Source organism: Vulpes lagopus, chromosome 1, assembly GCF_018345385.1.
Source record: "Vulpes lagopus strain Blue_001 chromosome 1, ASM1834538v1, whole genome shotgun sequence".
Lineage (NCBI taxonomy): Eukaryota > Metazoa > Chordata > Mammalia > Carnivora > Canidae > Vulpes > Vulpes lagopus.
Window position 1 is genome coordinate 158,698,197 of NC_054824.1, and position 5,951 is coordinate 158,704,147.

Below are 5,951 nucleotides of genomic sequence, written 5' to 3' on the forward strand. Positions count from 1 at the left end.
CAGGCTCCATGCAGGGGGCCTGACATGGGACTCGATTCCAGGTCTCCAGGATCCCGCCCTAGGCTGAAGGCGACACTAAACTGCTGAGCCACCCAGGCTGCCCAAGGGTTTTTTTGATGCAATGTTCTGTTAATGCATACATCAAACTATTTGCAGTTTTTTAACCATCCTTTTATTATGGAACATGTAGTTTCCAAATATTCATAACACTCTTGTAAATGTATCTCTAAATATATCTGTCATGATTTCTGTAATCAAGAGTTCTAAAAATCATCTTACAAACCCTAATAAAGCATAAAATATAAAAAGAAAATATAGAGTACTCTGTTCATGCGGAATAGCTTACCAGTAGAAATCTACATGTTCTTCTTCTTTTTTCTTTAAGATTTATTTATTATTTATTTTAGAGAGAGAGAGAGTGCAGTGCATGAGTGGGTATAGGGACAGAGAGAGAGAATCTTCAAGCAGGCTCTCCACTGAGTGCAGAGCTCCATGCGGGGCTTGATCCCACAGTTCATGAGATCATGACCTGATCTGAAACCAAGAGTCAAACATTTAACTGATTGAGCCACCCAGGTGCCCCTATAGGTTCTTCTAAAAATATCACATACCTAGCATACATTTCCAATCAAAATTCCAGCACGAGGGCAGCCCCGGAGGCGCAGCGGTTTAGCGCCTGCCTTCAGCCCAGGGCGTGATCCTGGAGACCCGGGATCCAGTCCCATGTCGGGCTCCCTGTGTGGAGCCTGCTTCTCCCTCTGCCTCTCTCTCGCTCGCTCTGTATCTCTCATGAGTAAATAAAATAAAATCTTAAAAAAAAAAAATTCCAGCACGATTTTGAGAGGGATGTGACAAACGGATTCTAAAAAATACAAAGAATAAGACACAAGTAGTTAAGGCAATTTTGAAAAAGAAGAGCAAAGATGGAGGACTTCTCTTACTAGATATTAAGATCACATCACAAAGCTACAGTAATGAAAACAATTTAGGGGATCCCTGGGTGGCTCAGTGGTATAGCCTGCCTTTGGCCCAGGGTGTGATCCTGGAGACCCAGGATGGAGTCCCATGTCAGGCTCCCTGCATAGAGCCTGCCTCTCCCTCTGCCTGTGTCTCTGCCTCTCTCTCTCTCTCTCTCTCTCTCTCTCTCTCTCTCTCTCTCTCATGAGTAAATAAATAAAATCTTGAAAGAAAGAAAGAGGGCAGCCCTGGTGGCGCTGCGGTTTGGCGCCGCCTGCAGCCCGGGGTCTGATCCTGGAGACCTGGGATCGAGTCCCACATCAGGCTTCCTGTATGGAGCCTGCTTTCCCCTCTGCCTATGTCTCTGCCTCTCTCTCTGTGTCTCTCATGAAAAAAAATTTAAAAAAAATAAATAAATAAAAATCAAGAAAGAAAGAAAGAAAGAAAGAAAGAAAGAAAGAAAGAAAGAAAGAAAGAAAGAAAACAATTTAATACTAGCACAGGAGTAGACAGATCAATGGGATAAAATAGCAATCCGGAAACACACTCACATGTACATAGAAACTTCATATACAATAGAGGTGGCACCTCTCACAATGAAAAAAAGATAGATTATTTAGGAATTGATGCTGGGAGTGCTATCTTGCTCCATGGAGAAAAAGCCCTCTGGAGTCCTACCTCATACTACATAGAAATGCTAACTGTAATGGATTAGATGCTTTTTTTCTTTTTTTTTTTTTAAGATTTTATTTATTTATTCATGAGAGACAGAGAGAGGCAGAGACACAGGTAGAAGCAGAAGCAGGCTCCCTGCAGGGAGCCTGACATGGGACTTGATCCTGGGTCTCCAGGATCGCCCCCTGGGCCAAAGGCAGGCGCTAAACCGCTGCGCCACCCAGGGATCCCTCAAATAAAATCTTTTTTAAAAATAATTTTTAAAAATAGAATATAGAGAAAACTTCTATATATCAACAAGAAGCAAGAAATCCAATAGATAGGATGCCTGGGTGGCTCAGTGGTTGTGTCTGCCTTCAGCTCAGGGCATGATCCCATGAGTCCTGGGATTGAGTCCCACATCAAGCTCCTTGCACAGAGCCTGCTTCTTCCTCTGCCTCTGTCTCTGCCTCTCTCTCTCTCTCTCTCTCTCTCTCTCTCATTCTGTCTCTCATGAATAAATAAATAAAATGTTTTTTAAAAATCCAATAGAAAACTGGACAAAGAATTAGACAAATTACAGGAGGAATATGAATGCCTAACAAATCCATGAAAAGATGCTCAAACTCTTTAGTAATCAAATAAAGCAGTTAAAATAACAATGAGGTACCACATTATAAAACTTTTAAAGTTTAATATCAAGAATTAGTGAGAATATGAGGGCTCCTGGGTGTTGTAGTCAGTTAAACATCTGACTTGGTTTTAGCTCAGGTCATGATCTCAGGGTGGTGACCTCAAGCTCCACTGTTGCTCAGCAGGAAGTCTGCTAAAGTTTCTCTCCCACTTTCCCTATGCCCCTCCCTGTGCTCGCTCTCCCTCTCAATCTCTTTCTCTAAAATAAATAAATAAATCTTAAAAAAAAAATGAAGGAAGGGTACATTCAAAGGCTGTTGGTCTACAATGGTAAACTAATGCAACTAAATAGTTAGGCAACTAAATATGCCCCAGCAATCACACTTTGGGGAATATACTCCACAGAAACTTACACGCAGGTGTTTACTGGAACCAGTTTGAAGGTGTGCATCTCAGCATTGTTTGCAGTGGCAGGGAGTTGGAAGCCAACTGGCCACTGGTGGTCAAGAAGATAACTCCATCAGGTGTAATGTATCCAATCAGTGGGAAACTAAGAAGCAGCCAGAATTAATGCAGCAGATATACATTCAGCTATGTGGTTAGCTCTTAAGACATAGTGTCAAGTGGAAAAAGTGTGAGAAACAAAATAAAATCAATAGCACGGAACCAGTGTAAATTTAAAACGCTCTAAATAATATATAAGTCTCAAGCATACTGGTGGATGCCTGTGAGCAAAGTAGAAGAAATAAGAATGGGGGTCAGGAATAAAGAGGACCTTGTACAGACCTAAGACGACAGAGCATAATCGTTGCTATTCTTCAGTTGCTTAGGAAACGAACTAAGCAAACTTGGAACTCTTCGAGTAATCAAACAAAAGGGTCACTAGACTGAGGGTGGCTCTAAGGCTTTGGTAACCTACGTAATCAAACTGAAACCTCAGCCAGAGTCAGTTCTGCAAATACCTCCAGATCAGGAAGAACAACCAATCACAGCCAAGTAGACCTTCCCACTATTGCACCCCTTAAGTTCTAGCCAATGAAATAGCTTCCTTGTTTTGCTTCTTTTTGAAAACCTTGCTGCCTGCTTCCAGTTTGGCACTGCCTGATTCAAATCAATGTTCAAATAAACTCTTAAAATTTGAATACGCCTTGGTTTATCTTTGCTATTGTTGATAGGAAGTAGGATTTATCAGTGAGCATGACTAAGGAGGGGGCAGCCCTGAGGTTCTTGGGAATGCAGGGTCTGCCATTTGTCCAGGGGGCCACAATTAGGGCTGCATTTGAACCCATAGCCCTCTAGAATAAGCCACTTTTCAGCCACCAAGTTTCAAAAAAATTTGTCCCCATTAAATTTAGTAAAGCCCCACTTCTTAGAGATATGGATCTTCTGGCAGCCAGGGAACTTAACCTTGGCCCTGTATAGGGCTTCAGTTACATGCTCCCTTTTTTGCAGCTTGCCACAGATAGACATACTGGCGTGGCCAATGTGGACCCTGGCTACTGTGTTCTGGGGCTTTCCAAAGGCACCTTACATACCTGTCTGGAGCCTAGACTGGGGATAGCATGAAGTCAGACATGAACCTCTGTCTCCAAGGTCCCTTAAGGCAACTCCTAGAAGCAGCAGGCTTCATGCACTACCAAGGAAGCTACTGTTTGCAGCCATGGCACATCAGGCCCCTCTAGGGAAAGAGCACAGTTGGCTTAATTGGCTCCAGACTCTGTTTATAATCTTTGAACAGACTATATTCAGTTTCTTTCTTTCTCCCACACCCCCGCATCCAATCCATTAGTAAATTCCTTATCTTCTAAATATATGCAGAATTCAATCATGCCTCATCCTTTAATACCACCAGTGGCTTGGTCACCATCACCTCTTCCCTGATTTTGGCACCAGTCTCCTTACCAGTCTTTTGCTTTTATGTCTTTGGTCTGATTTCAACACAGCAAGCAGAATGAGCCTATTAAACAGAAAGCAGATTACATCAATTTCTGCTTAAGATCCTCTGGTTCCTGGGGCGCCTGGGTGGTTCAGTCAGTTAAGCGTCTGCCTGTGGCTTGGGTCATGATCCCAGTGTCTTGGGATCCATTGGGCTCCCAGTTCAGTGGGAGAGCCTGCTTCTCCCTCTCCCTCTGCTGCTCCCTCTGCTTATTCTCCCTCTCTCTTTCTCTGAAATAAATAAATCTTTTAAAAATGCAAATTAAAACAGCAATGAGATACCACTACACATCCATTAGAATGGCTAAGATTTTTAAAATAATAATAACTGACAACACCAAATGCTGGTGAGGATGTGAAGCAATGGGAACTCTCATTCACTGCTGATGAGAATACAAAATGGTCCAGCCAGGAGCACTCAGGCAGTAGCCACCAGCTACTTTGAAGGCTGAGACAGGAGGATCACTGGAGCCCAGGAGTTCTGGGAGGCAATGGACTCTCCTAATTGGGTGTCTGCACCAAGTTGGGCATCAACATAGCGACCTCCCAGGCATGGAGGCACCATCACGTTGCCTAAGGAGGGGTGAACCAGCCCAGGTCAGAAATGCAGCAGGTCAAAATTCCTGTGCTTATTAAAGTGGTACAGCCATTTTGGAAGGTAGTTTGAGAGTTTCCTGCAAAACTAAACATAGATGGGATGCCCGAGTGGCTCAGTGGTTAAGTGTCTGCCTCCAGCTCAGGGCATTGATCCCAGGACCCAGGATCGAGTCCCACATCAGGCTTCTTGCAGGCAGCCTGAGAGAGACATAGGCAGAGGGATAAGCAGGTTCCCTACGGGCAGCCAGACACGGGACTCAATCCCAGGACCCTGGAATCACAACCCAAGGCAAAGGCAGACACTCAACCACTGAGCCACCCAGGTGCCCCTAACATAATATATTTGTTACTATCTGTCTGAAACACCACCCCCACCTCACCCAGCCACTAACACACCAAGGTAAGTTCCACCAGGAAAAAATTTTAATGCTTTTTTTTTGGTGTAATTTAAATGTATAGAGGGCAGCCCTGGTGGCCCAGCGGTTTGGCGCCACCTTCAGCCCGGGGTGTGATCCTTGGTAGTGGTGGTGGTCTTTTTTTACCTTGACATTTTTTAAGATTTCAGGACAGTTTCTTTGCAGATGTCCCTCAATTTGTATTTGTCTATTTCCTCATGATCAGACTCAGATTATGCATTTTTAGCAGGAATCCTACAGAAGTGATGTGTCCTCAGAGCCTCATATCAGCAGATATAAGATGTTGGTCTGTCCCAATGTAGGCGATATTATCTTGCATGTCCTACAGCCATCAGATTTCTCCAAAAAGGGAATTTGGTATATTTTATTCACTGCTGTATTCCCAAAGCCTATAATAGTGCCTGAAATAGGCACTGAAAAAGAATACGCTGGGTGAATGACTAAATGACTTCAACTCTGTGGAGCTGAAAAGACAAACAAGGGTCCCTGGGTGACTCAGTTGGTTGAGTGTCTGCCTTCAGCTCAGGTCATGATCCTGGAGTCCTGTGATCCTGGGATCAAGTCCCACATCAGGCTCTGTTCAGAGGGGAGTCTGCTTCTCCCTACCCCCACCCCCGCCCCTCTCCCTGCTAATGCTCTCTCTTTCTCAAATAAATAAATAAAATTTTTTAAAAAGACAAACAAGAATAAGAGGAAGAAGAAGAATAGAGGAAGAAGAAGAAGAAGAAGAAGAAGAAGAAGAAGAAGAAGAAGAAGAAG

At 43.7% G+C, this 5,951-nt stretch overlaps 1 non-coding gene across 1 annotated transcript; it reads right to left on the bottom strand.

Moving 5' to 3' along the window:
• Positions 1 to 3,824: 3,824 nt before the first annotated feature.
• On the bottom strand, positions 3,825 to 3,958 carry LOC121475256. The gene has a single exon (XR_005983691.1). It is a non-coding gene; the product is annotated as a small nucleolar RNA SNORA70 (small nucleolar RNA).
• Between the last annotated feature and the right edge of the window lie 1,993 nt (positions 3,959 to 5,951).